This window comes from Heterodontus francisci, chromosome 25, assembly GCF_036365525.1.
Source record: "Heterodontus francisci isolate sHetFra1 chromosome 25, sHetFra1.hap1, whole genome shotgun sequence".
NCBI lineage: Eukaryota > Metazoa > Chordata > Chondrichthyes > Heterodontiformes > Heterodontidae > Heterodontus > Heterodontus francisci.
In genome coordinates this window covers 41,969,491-41,985,972 of record NC_090395.1, presented here as the reverse complement: position 1 = coordinate 41,985,972, position 16,482 = coordinate 41,969,491, and the positions used below count along the sequence as shown (strand labels likewise).

Below are 16,482 nucleotides of genomic sequence, written 5' to 3'. Positions count from 1 at the left end.
CCCTACAAAGTTAAATATCACTTGTTGAATCAGAGTTGTTAGAATGTGCACTAGTGCCTGGGGAATCTCTGAAATGCACATGGGCACCCTATGTAATCCCTGCAGTTTACTTTGTTTCCAATAACCTGCCAGAGCATGACAAGAGCTATAAACAATTAGGAAATGTTCGGAGTAACGTTTAAGATTGTCAAGAGTGGAATGAATTGCAAGGTTATTAGAGCTGTATTTATTTTTCAGGGGGACATTCATCAACATTTTTTAACTGAGAAGGATGATTTTCACTTCAAGTGAGTAACATTTTGCAGGCCTGTGACATGCCTCTTGTTATGCACTCCTGTTGCAATGTTGGAGTTGAGATTTACTGTCACCTTTATGCCAGAGTCCAGTGGTTTTGGCTAAATACCAACACTGAAGTAGTCAGGTTCTGGTCTGATGCTGGAATACTAATGAAGTCAAATAGTGTGCCATCAAGCAGTGCTTGGGTTTGACATCACTTCATTGTGGGAGTGTTGGGTGGGAGGGTCCAACTGGGTTCACAAAGTGCTTAGGATCTCCTGAAACTTTATAAATTTACCGCAGGCTTTTTAATGTTTTGAGAAACTAATTCTCCTGCCTAAGCTCTCACATCATTAAAAATATAAGTATGCGGAGCTCGCTCCAAGCAGCCAGAGGACTCACAACCCGCAACATAACTCAAATGTTGCTAACTGACCTTCACAACTGTGCCAGCGCCAGTCTCTGGCCAGTGGGATAATAAGCAAGAAGATACATTTTTGACCAAAACATTAAACTTGGCAAATCTCCCCTTCTCATAGAGAGAGAGAGAGAAGCACATTAATAATGTGGTAGAACTTTGGGTGTCTCTAATGCACTATCTGAAATATTGTGGATTGTGCTTTTGCGCTATCTGGAGCTATTGCTTTAATTGCCTTCCACAAAAGGAGCTGGCTCTGGCCGAGGGAGATAGCGGGGGCGGTGCGAGCTCTGAACAAGGAGGCGGCACCAAGCTGCTGCGGGAAGGTGAACGCTTTTTAGCGCGTAATAACCGGCTGCCGTTTCTCTTCTTGGGAATTGTGTGTGTGTGGGAGTTTTAATTTAAGAGAAGAATTAACGTGCTGTAATTGTTCCTGAGGCGTACCGCAGTGAAGTGTGTCTTGTCACTCCGCACGGCTGGAGGAGGGTTCGATCAGGAATTTTCTGCCAACAATTTTTTTTTGAAGAAAGGTAATACTTGAGAGCGAAAAGAAAGGAAACTGCCACGCTTTAAAATCAGTGCCGTGTTTGTTTGCAGTCACACAATAGAAGCTTGCAGATGAGGGGTTCGTGTAAACAGCGCCCTCGCAACAGTTGAGACGGAGGGTCAAGATACAGTGTCCATTGATCTAGCCGCAGATGTGATGTGTCTCCATAGGAAACTTGAAAGCTGCTTTCCCTGTAGTCCCCTGAATAAATAAACTGCATCACTAATAAAGCTGTCACTTAAATAAGAGAAAAAAATAAATATCGTTTTTAAACTGCTCTATTCCAGCGGTGTACAGGTTTACACATTCAATCTACAGATTAGGTTTTTCTCTTGATAACTAAAATTATATTAATCACCACATTTGGTAGATGGTCTTTGGAGAGCATTGCAACATGAACATTTACAGGGGAGACTTTTTTAAATATAAAATCACGTTTTAGTTCTATTCCTGTCAAAGAAACATTAAAATCTATTCATTTTAAAAGAAAACACAAATGTAAATTTAATTCTATTCTTCTGAGCAGGGTAGAAGCAGGATCCCAACACAGAGAATAGAAATGCTTATTTGTGTACCCCAACTTTAAAAATAATATAAATGAAATCTGGCTGTCCATTTGTTTTTGGATCTTTGACTTCTGTACTATTAGTGCTGAGTGGATTCTGAGATCAGCTGGTTGTTTCTATTGTAATGGGTAACTACAAGTATTATTTTTACATTTGTGTATTTTATCAGCATTATGAAATGCCTGCACAGGGACTGCAAGGTTTACTTACTTTGATCTGTACGTGTTAGTCTATGAATAGTGTCTAGTTTTAAGCGCTAGTTACTGAGGACATAAAGCTTTTTAAAAATAACTTTATTTTGCCCTTGTCAGGTATTATAATTGAGGACAAAAACAGTGAAACTTCATCTTTGACTACACTGGGATTGAAATATAAAATGAAATTAAAGAGGACTATTGTGTTTGAAACTGCTTTCACTGTTGCCTGGCAAATAATTTAGCAACAAAACTGTCTCTTGTGGGCTGTGGTTGTAATTTTTAATCTTCGAAGCATTGTAAAAGAGACATGAGTATAGAATCTAATTGCTAAGGAATATTCGTGCTTTGAATAATGCTACATTCTGAGTGAATGATGTCAGTACGCAATAGACAATAGCCAAACTGGGTGGATATGCTTCCTGTTTTCTGAATTGGGCATCAGAAGCAGCATGTTATATGATTCAGTGAGGACTGGATTATTCAGACCTAGAAGGTTGCCTGGTTTGCATTGATTAGCTGGTTTCAGCAAAGGTGCCGTCAAGTTGGCTCCAGCAGCCACTGACTAAAAGAGCCTTTCCTGCTGGTTATATATATGTCCAGTTGATGGGGGAGGACATGACTGGATTTGATTATATTGAACCCCAGCATTCTTCATTGCTCCCAGTCCTGGTTAACACATCAAGAACAGTGTCTTGAACTCCTTACCAGAAGGTTCATCAGCAGATCACTGGGACTATATGTGATGAACTACTGCCTATGGGGAGAGGAAGGAGGGGAAAAGTGATGCAGCATGTTGGCGCTATACAGCTGCGTTTCACATAGCAGTATGATAGCAGTTGTTGATTGCTGTTTTTTATTATCGCCTCATGTAAAATAACTATGTAAGACTATTTTTACTTAAAACTGTATGTTTAATAAATGGTCACTTTGTTTTATTCATTCAGGCAACCATGAAAACTCTTTCTAGCAAAGTAGTAGTCTTCAGTTTTATTTTATATTCCAGTCCAAGGGTAGTCGACACAAACAGTGCACCATTTTTGTCTCCAATTTGCTTATTATTTTTTCTCTGTATCTTGGCAGTTTTTTTATTTGTTCATGGGATGTGAGCATCTCTGGCAAGGCCAGCATTTATTGCCCATCCATAATTGCCCTTGAGAAGGTGGTGGTGAGCCATTTTGAACCACTGTAGCCCATGTAGGGTAAGTACACCCACAGTACTGTTAGGGAGGGAGTTCCAGGATTTTGGCCCAACAACAGTGAAGGAAAGGCGATATTGTTCCAAGTCAGGATGGTGTGTGACTTGGAGGGGAACTTGCAGGTGGTCATGTTCCCATGTGCCTGCTGCCCTTGTTCTTCTAGGTATTAGAGGTCATGGTTTTAGAAGGTGTTGTTGAAGGAGCTTTGGCAAGTTTCTGCAGTGCACACTGCTGCTGGTGTGCACCAGTGGTGGAGGGAGTGAATGTTGAAGGTGATGGATGGGGTGCTGATCAAGTGAGTTGTTTGGTCCTGGATGGTGTCAAGCTTTTTGAGTGTTGTTGCAGCTGCACTCATCCAGTCAAGTGTGGAGTATTCCATCACACTCCTGACTTGTGCCTTGCAGGTGGTGGATAGGCACTGGGGAGTTCGGAGGTGAGTTGCTTGCTGCAGAATCCCCAACCTCTGACCTGCTCTTGTAGCTACCAGTATTTATATGGCTGGTCCAGTTAAGTTTGTGGCCAGTAATGTTGATAGTGGGGGAATCAGTGATGGTAATGCCATTGAATGTCAAGGGGAGATGATTAGATTCTTTCTTGTTGGAGATAGTCTTTGCCTGGCACTTGTGTAGCACGAATATTACTTGCCATTCGTCAGCCCAAGCCTGAATGTTGTCCATGTCTTTCTGGCAAGTCAGTAGGTGGAAACTTGAATAGTTTTCCAGAAAAAAGGAAAGAAAAACATTTAAGAGGTCAGCATGGATTATTCTTGCTCCATTACTTGAATTGGCACATAAACAGTACCAGGAGACAATTTGCTTTGACAATTCCTTAATCAGGGAAAGGTGTGTGACATGGGGACAAAGAGGAAAGACAAATGATCAGTTGATATTAAAACATGTATTCCTACAATTTGCAGCACTGCTGCAATCGAATGCACTAAGAAATAATTTTAAACTTTTGAAATTATTTAAGTTGGAGGTCAGCACTTTGGCCATAGAAATTATGCATCACACTCCCCTCTCTGCCAACTTCTTTATAGGGTTGCCAGTCTCCACTCTTCCATTCTAATAATCCTGTACAGAATCCCATCTCAGCTTTTGTCTTCCAGGAACTCTTTTTTTTCCAGTTTGACTTTTACTTTTCTTATTTTCAAGTTGCTCCATTAGTTTTTTCTTTCCCTCTCAGGTCCTAGCTGTTCATTTCTTCAGTATGACTTCATTTTTCATTTTAATCTTTCTTTTCTGGTCTGTCTCTTTACTTTCTAACATTTGTTTCCTTTTCCTTCTGCTTTCCCTCTCCTGGTTGCAGACATGTGTAAGAACCCCATGCTGTTGTTGGATATCCAAAGTGTTCAAGATCAAAGTACGTCCATGCCTGAAGATTCTGACTCCATCTCACATTGCAGGGATGGAGTCAGTCCAGTGGTTGGTGTGGGCCATTGACTCCTGCAAAAATGTATCCTGATCCATCCTTGAAAGGGAGTTTGACCTATGTGGATCGATTTGCCTTTTTCTTCTAAAGTTTTGGAGATTTTTCTCAGGCCTCAGCAGAACTCATGCCAGTTCTGGAATCTTTGATGCCTTTTATGGGCATAAAATTGGAACACTAATAATTGTGTAGAAATTCCCCAGGTACTTAACAATTTACTAGATGATTCCAAAATGAGCGAGATTTATGGGTCTCTCTTGATCAAGAGCACATGAGAAAAGAATGTTCAAAAATTGGTCAGCTATGCTAGAACAAGATGGATCTACCTGCTCTTGGCACCAGAAAGCAAAGTCTAACATTTGAGACTGGAACTAATGCTAGAATATGAACAAATCACACAGGCCATGCTTGGTACTTTGACCCATTCTGCTCAGTGGATCAGCATGGGGCTCTGTTGAAATGGAGCATTCGGCTTCAGCATCCCATTCCTGTTCGTATCCAGCTGTGCCCCATTTTAACTGCTCTTTGTAATTAGGTGGCTGAGGCACCTGCTGGATGCAGTTGGGATCCTAATAAATGTTTACAAATGGGGGACCCATTATGTCAATGAGAACCTTATTGCATTTTAGCACAGGCCCGCCAGGTGAAGGATGGAATGCTTTTCGGGTTCCATAAGGGAAATTTAAGCTTCCCCTGCTCCGAAAACCCTCCTGAAACCACCTCCCCATGACTAATCTCCTTGCTGGCAACCCTTCATTTGGTTTTGGCAAATGACCTCTGGCCACCAGAACTCATTTTGTGCCTGTTTTAGCAGGCAACTGACCCACAACATGCAGATGAGACTGGGAATTAAAATACCTTGGGCCTGGAAAATAATGCGTTTTGCACTCCTCCTCCCTCCACCTGCCCAAAACCTACTGAGTGTTAAAATCAACCCCAATATTTTTCCAACTCTCAGGGCAAGACATTTTGTAAATCATCCCTGGATCTGCAGTTTGAAATGTCTCAAATGAATTATATTAGTGAAAAGGATGTTCTAGAATCTATATGGAGAGCACATTAAAAAGAGGAAGTTGGGAAAAGGATGTTACTAAAATTAAGTATGCTTGGTATGTCAGGAAGTATTGAGTTATAATTCCTCAAACTTATTTGCTGGTATAGTTTGCTTTTTGATGCAGTATTGGATAAATGTTGCTACTTTCTCAACTGAAATACTAAAGACTGGCCTTGTGCAGCATTGAAAGGGGAAATGACAAATCCCTGGTAACGTAAGCTTACCAAATGTCTTTATGACAAACAGTCAATTTCTAAGTGAACATGAACAGCTATCTACTAATGAATATTCATATGATACACGTAAGAAGCTTTTAAGTTCTCTAAATAGGAGACATTGACCTTGGAGTCATGCCATGCAGTAATAGTAGGTGAACACAGTGCAAAGAGCAATTGCAGATGAGCAATTGGTGGAGTCATCCATAAGTGTAATGCTTCCACTAAAATTCACACAATTGTTAGATTGTTGTAAAATATAAGCTTCATTTGCATACTTTAGAATTATTTCCCCTCGTTTATTTGTGGAGCAGCTTTTTTTTCTAGAATTAGTATACTTTAATTACTATTAGTTCTGACTTAGATTTTTAACATTGGCTCTAAGAATAAATATTTTAAAATCAGTAGTTTGAATTTCTTTTTAGTAAGGAAAGTGACTGCATAACAGGGGTTGGCAATCACAGTACATACCAGGGCAAATAATTCTCATCAAAATGCAGTAAGGTAGTTGTCGATCAGTTAACGTTGAGGTAAAGGTTATCATAAGGGATTCGTAGTCATTCTTGTAAGAAATAGAGTTAGAACATGAGAGTTGTTGATCAAGTTTATTAATATTAGAAAATGAGGGTAGTTCAGGAATCCAGCTCTGAAAGTGGAAAGACATCAAGTAGAGGTTCCAGGTATAAGGGTAAAATCTTTGAGTTGATGATGTGACCGGAAGGCAGTTTGCATTCCTATTTGAAAACTTACCGTCAAATAATGATCATTTGTTAAGGGAAAATCATGTTTAATTAACTTGCTTGAGTTTTTTGATGAGGTAACAGAGAGGGTTGATGAGGATAATGCAGTTGATGTAGTATCCATGGACTTCCAAAAGGCATTTGATAAAGTGCCACATAACAGACTTATCAGCAAAGGTAGAGCCCACGCAATAATGAACAGTAGCAGCATGGATACAAAATTGACTGGGTGACAGGTAACAGAGAGTAGTTGTGAACAGTTGTTTTTTTTTGGACTGGAGGAAGGTATATATTGGGGTTCCCCAGGGTTCGATGTTAGGATCCTGCTTTTCTTGATATATATTAATGACCTAGACTTCAGTGTACAGGGCACAATTTCAAAATTTGCGGATGACACAAAATTTGGAAGTATCGTGAACTATGAGGAGGATAATGATAAACTTCAAGAGGACACAGGCCGTTGGAATGGGTGGACAATTAGCAGATGAAATTTAATGCAGAAAAGTGTGAAGTGATTCATTTTGGTAGGAAGAACGAGGAGAGGCATTATAAAATAAAGGATTCAATTCAAAAGGGGGTGCAGGAGCAGAGGGACCTGGGTGTATATATGCACAAGTCATTGAAGGTGGCAGGGGAGGTTGAGAAAGTGGTGAATAAAGCATATGGGATCCTGGGCTTTATAAGAAGGGGCATAGAGTACAAGAACAAGGCAGTTATGATAAATAAGAGCAAAATACTGCTGATGCTGGAACTCTGAACTGAGAACAGAAAGTGCCGGAAATATTCAGCAGGTCTGGCAACATCTGTGTAGAGCGAAACAGAGTTAAAGTTTTAGGTCTGCCAGACCTGCAGATATGATCAACCTGTATAAAACACTTCTTCGGCCTCAACTGGAGTTTTGTGTGCAGTTCTGGGCACCACACTTAAGTAAGGATGTTCAGGTATTAGAGAGAGTACAGAAAAGATTCACAAGGGTGGTTCGAAGAGAAAATTAAGAGGAGATTTGATAGCAGTGTTCAAAATCATGAGGGGTCAGGACAGAGTAGATAGGGAGAAACTATTCCCATTGGTGGAAGGATCCAGAACCAGAGGACACCGATTTAAGGTGATTGGCCAAAGAAGCAATGGCGACATAAGAAAAAAACCTTCTTAGGCAGCGTGTGGTTAGGATCTGGAATGCACTGCCTGAGGGTGTGGTGAAGACAGATTCAATTGAGGTCTCCAAAAGGGAACTGGATAATTATCTGAAGAGAAAAAATTCTGCAGCGCTACAGGGAGTGGGGCCAGGTGAGGTGTTCTCTACAAGAGAGCTGGCACAGACACCACAGACTGAATAGTCCCCTTCTGTGCTGTAACCATTCTATAATTCTATGATGTAATCAATCTTTGATTTTGCTGTCTGTTCGAATGTGGATGCAATGTGTGTGTGTGTGTGTGAATGAAGTCACAATCCACCAGTTCTTGGGCTGAGTAGCTGGGTTATGGACTAAACTCATAAGGTCCAGTAGGATGGCTAATTTCCACACCAAAATACTTAGCTAATGCAGAACTCTGTTCTAACCACTACAAATTTACTGTCATGCCAGAATTGCAGAGAGAAGTGTCCTTTCTTTGTTGCACATCTCTTCTGCACGTACAACCACAGAAATTTACAGTACAGAAGGAGACTCCAATGGAAATAATCCCAGTATCTGAAGTCTCTCCTCATTAGTTTAGTTCCATCACTGTAGAATCTACACTCTGTGCATTCAATGGGAATAATTTCTTCAAGTACTGGATGCCCAAATTGCATACAGTAATTTAATTAGAGATGATCTGACACTGAATCTAGATACATTTCTCAGTTCTTTGACTGAAGATTTGTTGTATATTTGTAAATCACCCCATTTGAATGAATGAAAGCAGACAGATGCAGAGAAGCTGAATTTTCGGGTGCCCATTAGGATGTCAGTTAGGGTATGAAAACACAATTACTCAAATTGCTGCTGGGTGGATGATTGTTCAAAATTACTGCTAAGGTTCCTCAACTTTGCAGATATTTCAGAGAGGAAACCAGGAGGAAATCTAGGATGTGACCCATATGCTGAAATCATATTTTCCTAAGCAGCTACCTCCAGGCTGGTTACTATTACCCTGAATGCGTTGTACCCTACTGCAATGCCACTAGAGTTCAGTTTTCATACAGATGGTGAAATTCTACATAAAAGGGTGGAATTATATGATAGTTATATGAATGTGGGCAATGCCCAGAAAATTGGATGATGTGTCTGCGATTTTCTAAAATGTTTACATAGCCAATATGACTTCCTACTTTTAGTGTGTGATTGTAAAATTGGTGACAAATGTCTACTTCCAGCAGTGCTTAAGCAGAAAAGGGAATAACAGAAGGTGACTGAGAAACAACGATTTGTGCACAAATGGCCATTATAACTTTAGGTACTACTTAATCTAAAGCTAATTTTTGAAGCAGATCTTCTTAATATATCCAACTACTTAGTGAGTTTCTTGTAGCTGATGGTATAGCAATTCCAGTTTCAATGCAGATGCAAATTGAAATCGATAAGTTACCAATTTTCCTTGGAATATAGTAATCCATATGGATCTTAATTTACTCCTCAATTTGTCAGAATAACATATGAGGATCTTTTGGCTGAAGGATTCCACTGATAAGGCGAATTATGTTACACTTTAAGCCCAAAATGAGCAGGTTTTGAATTTTAAATGACCAATAGCTAAAATTGTCAGAAGAATGCTCAACGAGTTCAGATAACACATGGAGCACTATCAATTGTCATTGCTTTCTACTATTGAATGCAAGAAATAAATTGAAACGATTGTTGTAGATTTCTCCTAAAAAAGCTGTAATTTTTTTTCATTGTGTCTGAGTTCACTACAAGTTCATAGAAATACATAAAAGAAACAGACCACCAGTCTATGATAAGAGACTGTTACTTCTGGTCTACAGAAGCAAGGGGACTGGTTTAAGATGATCAAGTTGGCAGGTTTCACGCTCTGCAATGGGAGTCAAAGGGTATGTCCTGAGCACATCCCTGGTCATCTATAAGCAACAGGTGGAGTATGACAGAAAGTCAGAGATTCAAACATGAAGTTGCTGGAAAGATGGGCGTGATTTTGGAAGGTGACAACATGTTGAAGGCTAGTGGCGGAATGAGGAAACATTCTGCCATTTTTGCTATAATCTCTCAGTTTTCCAATGAGTCAGGTCTTGAGTAATGAAGGCAGGAGGGCAGTATGAGAGAAGGCCAGCAACTTAGTGTAGATTTTCCATTGTGAAGAGCACTTGCCTTTCATGTAGTTTTGAGCTCTAAATGATTTAGTAACCAATTAAAACAGAACTGTATTTGCTGCTTTCAGTCTTCTGGTGCTTGTAAAATACTAGTACTGTATGGCATTGATACTAATTAGGCATTCTTATGCTACAGTTTAATAAGGGATTGAGTCACAAAATCTCTTAAAATGGGAAGACCTAGTGGTAAATTATGTCTGACTGAGTAACAAACCGTGTGTAAGCCACTTAAAAATTAATAAGTAGGCTAGTTTCAACATTGGAAGATAAATAGCTTAAATTTGGTATTATTTAAGTGTTTAATATTTATAATGGACTTTTGAATTCAAATTGTGCTGCATGATGTTTCTAAGAAGCAAGTTATCACATCACTGCTAATATTATACAATCCTATTTCAACTCACTTGTATTTATTTGGTAAATCATTCAGGATCACTAATGTTTTTGGTGAATGGGTCTCCAGTCAAACTAATTAAGAGCTGCTGCTAGATATCATGGGAAAGGAATTGGGATCAGTAGACCCCAGTTTTTAGGCGCTCTGAATGCCCTTTGAGTTCCAAAATCGTGTCTGCATGGTTTGTGCGCACTTATGGAGCGAATCGTGCTAGATGCCATATTGTTGCAGGTGTTGGCGTGTGTGCAGTGAACATCCATTGGAAGTACTCAAAGCAGGCAGATCGGGATGACAATCAGTATACAATGCTGATTTGTGCCTGTGGTGCTATGTTGGAGCTCAACGCTCCAGCCAGCATACTCTTTTAACCTCACACAACTGAACACACAGAGGAGACACACCCCACTGGTGTATTTAAAGGGATCAAGAACGACTTGCAGGCTAGTTGCTGATTAATTTCTTCTGACTCTTGCTATGACTCTAAAAGTGCTTGGTGCTTTCTATAGTTATTTCAAATTGCAAAAGTCTGCAGGGAGTGGTGTGGCAGGTGCTGAAGGGGTTTTTGCTGACTTCACGACCTCTGCATAAACCAGTTGCTCCGAGCATGGATGTACTAGTAGACATTCCCCTTGGAATACAGCATGATTTGGAGCATGAACATAGGGCACACAGAGCATGGCAAGCTGGAAGAATGGGTGGAAACATGGAAGATGAAATTAAATGCAGAGAAGTGTGAAGTGCTACAGTTTTGTAGGAAAAACGAGGATAGGCAATACAAAATAAAGGGTACAATTCTGAAGGGGGTGCAGGAGCAGAGGGACCTGGCAGTATATGTGCACAAATCATTGAAGCTGGCAGGGCAGGTTGAGAAAGTGGTTAACAAGGCATATGGGATCCTGGCTTCATAAATAAATGCAGAGAATACAAATGCAAGGAAGTTATGGTGAACCCTTATAAAATACTGGTTCGGCCTCAATTGCAGTATTGTGTCCATTTCTGGGCGTCACACTTTAGGAAGGATGTGAAGGCATTAGAGAGGGTGCAGAAAAGATTTATGAGAATGGTCCCAGTTATGTGGGACTTACATTATGTGGATAGATTAGATAAGCTGGGGCTGTTCTCCTTCGAGAAGAGAAGGTTGAGAGGAGATTTGATAGAGGTGTTCCAGATCATGAGGGGTCTGGAGAGAGTAAATAGGGAGAAACTGTTCCCATTGGCAGAAGGGTCGAGAACCAGAGGACATCAATTTAAGGTGAATGGCAAAATAACCAAAGGCGAAATGAGGAAAAACTTGTTTATGCAGCCAGTGGTTAGGATCTGGAATGCACTGCTTGTGAGTGTGGTGGAGGCAGATTCAATCATGGCTTTCAAAAGGGATTTGATAATTATCTGGAGAAAAAAAATTGTAGGGTTACAAGGAAGAGGCAGGGGAGTGAGACAAACTGAGTTGCTCTTGCAGAGAGCTGGCACGGACACGAAGGGCTGAATGGCCTCCTTCTGTGCTGTAACCATTCTGTGATTCTATGATTCTATAAGTTGCTGGAAAAGGGAGTAGGAAGAGGTGAGGGAGTTGGAAGAGGTGGGGGCGGAGGGCTGTCAGCGGCAGGGAATATCCAGCCAGGGTTTTCAGGGAGCAGTTCCCCTACCTAAACCTCAGTGAGGAACAATGCGTGAGATGCCTGTGCTTCAGTAAGTAGATCCTCACTGAAACCTGCCACCTACTGCAGCTACAACTGCAACATCAGAGCAAGGCAAGGACCTCATTGCCAGTGGCCGTGAAGATGACCATGATGATGAACTTTTATGCATCTGGCTTCTTCCAGACTGGAGTTGGAGATGTTTGCAACATCTTGCAGTTTGCCATCAATTTTTGTGTAAGGGAGGTCACTGAGGCTGTCTATTCAATGAGCTAATTACATTTCACTCTCTCTTGCCAGAGACTAGAAGGAAGAACAAGCAAGCAGCTTTGCGAGGATTGCAGGCTTCCACATGGTGCAGGATGCCATTGACTTTATGTAGATTTCTTTGTGAGTGCTGCATGTCAATTCTGTTGTATACTGGAACTGAGGTGATTCCACTCACTCAATGTCCAGTTGGTATCTGACCATAGACAGCACATCATGCAGGTCAATGCCAGGCAGCAATCATTATGCCTTCATTCTGAACAGTCTGTGTCAGCTGCATTTGTGCCTATGCATTGAGCATAGAAAACCAAAGGGTGGCTACTGGGTGACTAGGGCTAACCGCTGAGGAGATTCCTGAGACTCCTGTCTGCAACCCATGCACATGTGCACAGCATGCATGCAATGAAAATTGTGCTGTCACACAAAATGTGATAGAGCAGACCACTGACATACTGAAACAATGCATCCACTGCTTGGACTGCTCTGGAGGAGCCCTGCAGTATTCGACAGAGCAGGTGTCGAGGTTTGTGGTGGTCTGCTGCATGCTACACAATCTCACCATCCTGAGGGGACAGTACTTGTGACCAGCTGTATGGTGAGTGGCTGAGGAGCAGAATCATAAGGAGAAGGAAATGGAAGGGAGGAGGTAACCCAGGCAACCCCTTTCTGGCCGGGTTGACCGTGAACAACTCATCCGAGTGTAATACCAGTAATTGCAATCCCAATTTCCCATTCATCAACAGTTCCACACGTTATCTTCTCTCTGCCATAACCCTCACAGCGTCCAGTTAGCCATAATGCAAAAATAAAAGCCACCACCGAATAAACATTCCGAAATCAGTTTATCAATGAAATCATGTCATAGTGGATATAAAGGTCAACTAATCATCCTTGTGCATTCACTTAGTGCCTGTCTTCTGTGTGCTTTGCTTGCTCTAGTACCATTGCAGTGGCTGGAGCATGGGTGGTGGAAGGCTACTGACATTCGGTGGAGGTGACAGCAGATGGCCTTGGACAACTACCTCGAGGAATTCTGAGCCAAGAAGGCCCAAATGCAGACTGCACCATCTCTGCATGGGTGGCAGCAATCTGAGCTGGCTGGCTGACAGGCAACAGTGACGGCAGTGGTGGAGTGGCAGGGCTAGGAGAATGAACGCTGTCTTACTGAGAGAGGACAGCAAGTTCATGCTGTATAGAACCACTTCCACTCCGTGATGCTACTGGAGGAGAGATTGCTGGACTGTTGTGACACCCAGCAAGCTCCTTTGCACAGTGTAATTCACAGGCATGGTGGCAGCAGTCTGAGCTTACATGATATCACACTGACCTTCCATGAGAGCAGTCTGAGCTTGCATGGCAGCATTCGGATGATGGGTGGCTGCTGCTTGTGCTGCAATAGAAGCTGCAACAGTGGCCATCAGACACTGCATCCTGGTTTTGTCCACATGTGTATGAATAGATTTGGCCACCAGTTCTGTGATGGAAAGGATGGACTCTAAGGTCCTGTGCCACATCGGTGCTGGACTCATCCTTGCTCTGTGACATTGAGTGCAGGCTTGCTGGCAGGCTTTGCAATACAGCAGACATTTTGTTGCGCATGCTCATCAGCCTTCTGCTGTTGGCTGACACATAGAAATACTCATCTGAGACCTCCGCAATGGAACCCTCCACGAGCTGGCACCTGTGCTATCCTTTCCCCCTGCCCTGGCTGACGCCTACTAGTGCCCGGTGTCTCACCATATGCAGATCCCACTTATAATCTATCTTCTAGGATCTGTGCAGTGTCATTATCTGAGCTGGTGGTTATGAGTGTGAAAGAAAGTGACAGTTCTGTGTCTTCATCATGGGATGCTGGGGTCACTGGCTAGGCCAGCATTTGTTACCCATTCATAATTGCCCTTGAGAAGGTAGTGGTGAGTTGCCTTCTTGAACCACTGGAATTCCATCTGGTGCTGGTACACCCACAGTGCTGTTAGGGAGGGAGTTCCAGGATTTTGACCCATCGACAGTGAAGGAATGGCGATATTGTTCCAAGTCAGGATGGTGTGTGGCTTGGAGGGAACTTGCAGGTGGTGGCTCCCATGTGTCTGCTGCCGCATCCTTCTAGGTGATAGAGGTCGCGGGTTTGGAAAGTGCTGTTGAAGGAGCCTTGGTGAGTTGCTGCACTGCATCTTGTAGTTTGTATACACTGTAGCCACAGTGCACCAGTGGTGGAGGGAGTGAATGCTGAAGGTGGTGGATGGGGTGCTGATCAAGCGGGCTGCTTTGTCCTGGATTGTGCCGAGCCTCTTGAGAGTTGTTGGAGCTGCACTCAACCAGGCCAGTGGAAAGTATTCCATCACACTCATGATTTGCATGTGTAGATGGTGGACAGGCTCTGGGGAGGCAGGTGGTGAGTTACTGCAGCCTCTGACCAGCTCTTGTAACCACTATTAATATGGCTGGTACAGTTAAGTTTCTGGTCAATGCTAACCTCTAGGATTTTGATAATGGGGGATTCAGTGATGGTAATGCCATTGAACATCAAGGGGAGATGGTTAGATTCTCTCTTGTTGGAGATGGTCATTGCCTGACACGTGTGTGGCACAAATGTTATTTACCACTTATCAGCCCAAGCCTGAATGTTGTCCAGGTCTTGCTGCATGTGGGAATGGACTGTTTTAGTATCTGAGGAGTTGTGAATGGTACTGAACACTGTGCAATCAACAGCGAACATCCCTACTTCTGACCTTATGATGGAGGGAAGGTTGTTGATTAAGCAGCTGAAGATGTTTGGTCCTAGGATATTACCCTGAGGAACTCCTGCACCAATGTCCTGGGGCTGGGATGCCTGGACTCCCAAAAACCACAACCATCTTCCTTTGTGCTATGTATGACTGCAACCAGTGGAGAGCTTTCCTTCTGATTCTCATTGTCTTCAATTTTATTAAGGTGCCTTCATGCCAAACTTGGTCAAATACTGCTTTGATGTCAAGGGTAGTCACTGTCAACTCACCTCTGGAATTCATCTCTTTTGTTCATGTTTGGACCAAGGCTGTAATGGGGTCTGGAGCTGAGTGGCCCTGGTGGAACCCAAACTGAGCATCGGTGAGCAGGTTATTGCTGAGTGCGTGTTGCTTGATAACACTGTCAATAACACCTTCCATGATTGAGAGTAGGCTGATGGGGTGGTAACTGACTTGATTTGATTTGTCATTCTTTTTGTGGATAGGCATACCTGGACAAATTTCCACATTGTCGGGTAGATGCCAGTGTTTTAAGTCTACTGGAACAGCTTGGCTAGAGGTGCGGCTAGTTCTGGAGTACATGTCTTCAGTACTACAATCGAAATGTTGTCAGGGCCCATAGCCTTTGCAGTATCCAGTGCCTTCCACCGTTTCTTGGTAGCATGTGGAGTGAATTAAATTGGCTGAAGACTGGCATCTCTGATGCTGGGACCTCAGAAGGAGGCTTACACTACCTGCAGTTTGTAAATTGGAAGAGCGTGTGGGATGAGGGTAAGTGGAATGTGAGAAGGAAGATTAGGTATGAGGATATCATCATCTTGGATGGTTTTCATTCCGCCACTCGCCACAATCTCAGTATGGCCGTCCCAACAATGGACAACACCGTCTGCTCCTTGGGGAAAAGGACATATAAGTGGATCTGTCTTCCTCTGGTTAGATCCTGCTACCTCCGGTTTTATGCCAACATCTCCTGCAAGATAGAGGGAAGTGTTTCAGTGAATGTCATGTAATCTGTTTGGCTGTTGTGGCTGTCATGCCTGTAGAGCTGGCAGTGTGTGAAAGCTGTGGGTTGTGGGTGTGAGGCTTGCAGCAATGCTAAGTTTATGAGGGTGAGGTGAAGCATATAAATGTTCATTGTGAGTCCTGATTGATAGAGATTGTTGGTAGGTGAGTGATGGGGTGTTGTGATTTGGGCAGTGGCTGAAGCTGAAGACACACTCACTGACCTTGACCACCTGTGTGAAGCTACTGGCCTTCTTATGACACTGCATCCAATTCCTCGGGGCTTGACTCATGGCATTGATCTTTATGCCTATCTTCTCCCACTGCCTTTTGATCATGTGCCTGGAGGGCCACCTTTCCCTCACTGAAGATACAGGAAATTCCTCCTTTCCATCTCCTCCATCAAGGCTTCTCGTGCAGCATCCAAAACCTTGGAGCCTGCTGTCTCCCCTGTTGTGTCATTCCTGACTCTTTCAGAGATCATACTCTTTTCAACCACATCTCCTAACACG

The 16,482-nt window shown here is 42.6% G+C and overlaps 1 protein-coding gene across 2 annotated transcripts in view; it reads left to right on the top strand.

Annotated features, from left to right (window-relative positions):
• Nucleotides 1-967: 967 nt before the first annotated feature.
• Nucleotides 968-16,482, top strand: part of LOC137383841 (neuron navigator 1-like) — a 719,754-nt gene continuing 704,239 nt past the window's right edge. The window contains exon 1 of one of the 2 annotated variants that reach the window (XM_068057137.1): nucleotides 968-1,020. The gene's annotated coding sequence lies outside the window, so the exon portion shown is untranslated. Of the gene's footprint in view, nucleotides 1,021-1,043; nucleotides 1,225-16,482 lie in introns of those variants that run through there. The other variant, XM_068057136.1, reaches the window with a different exon arrangement.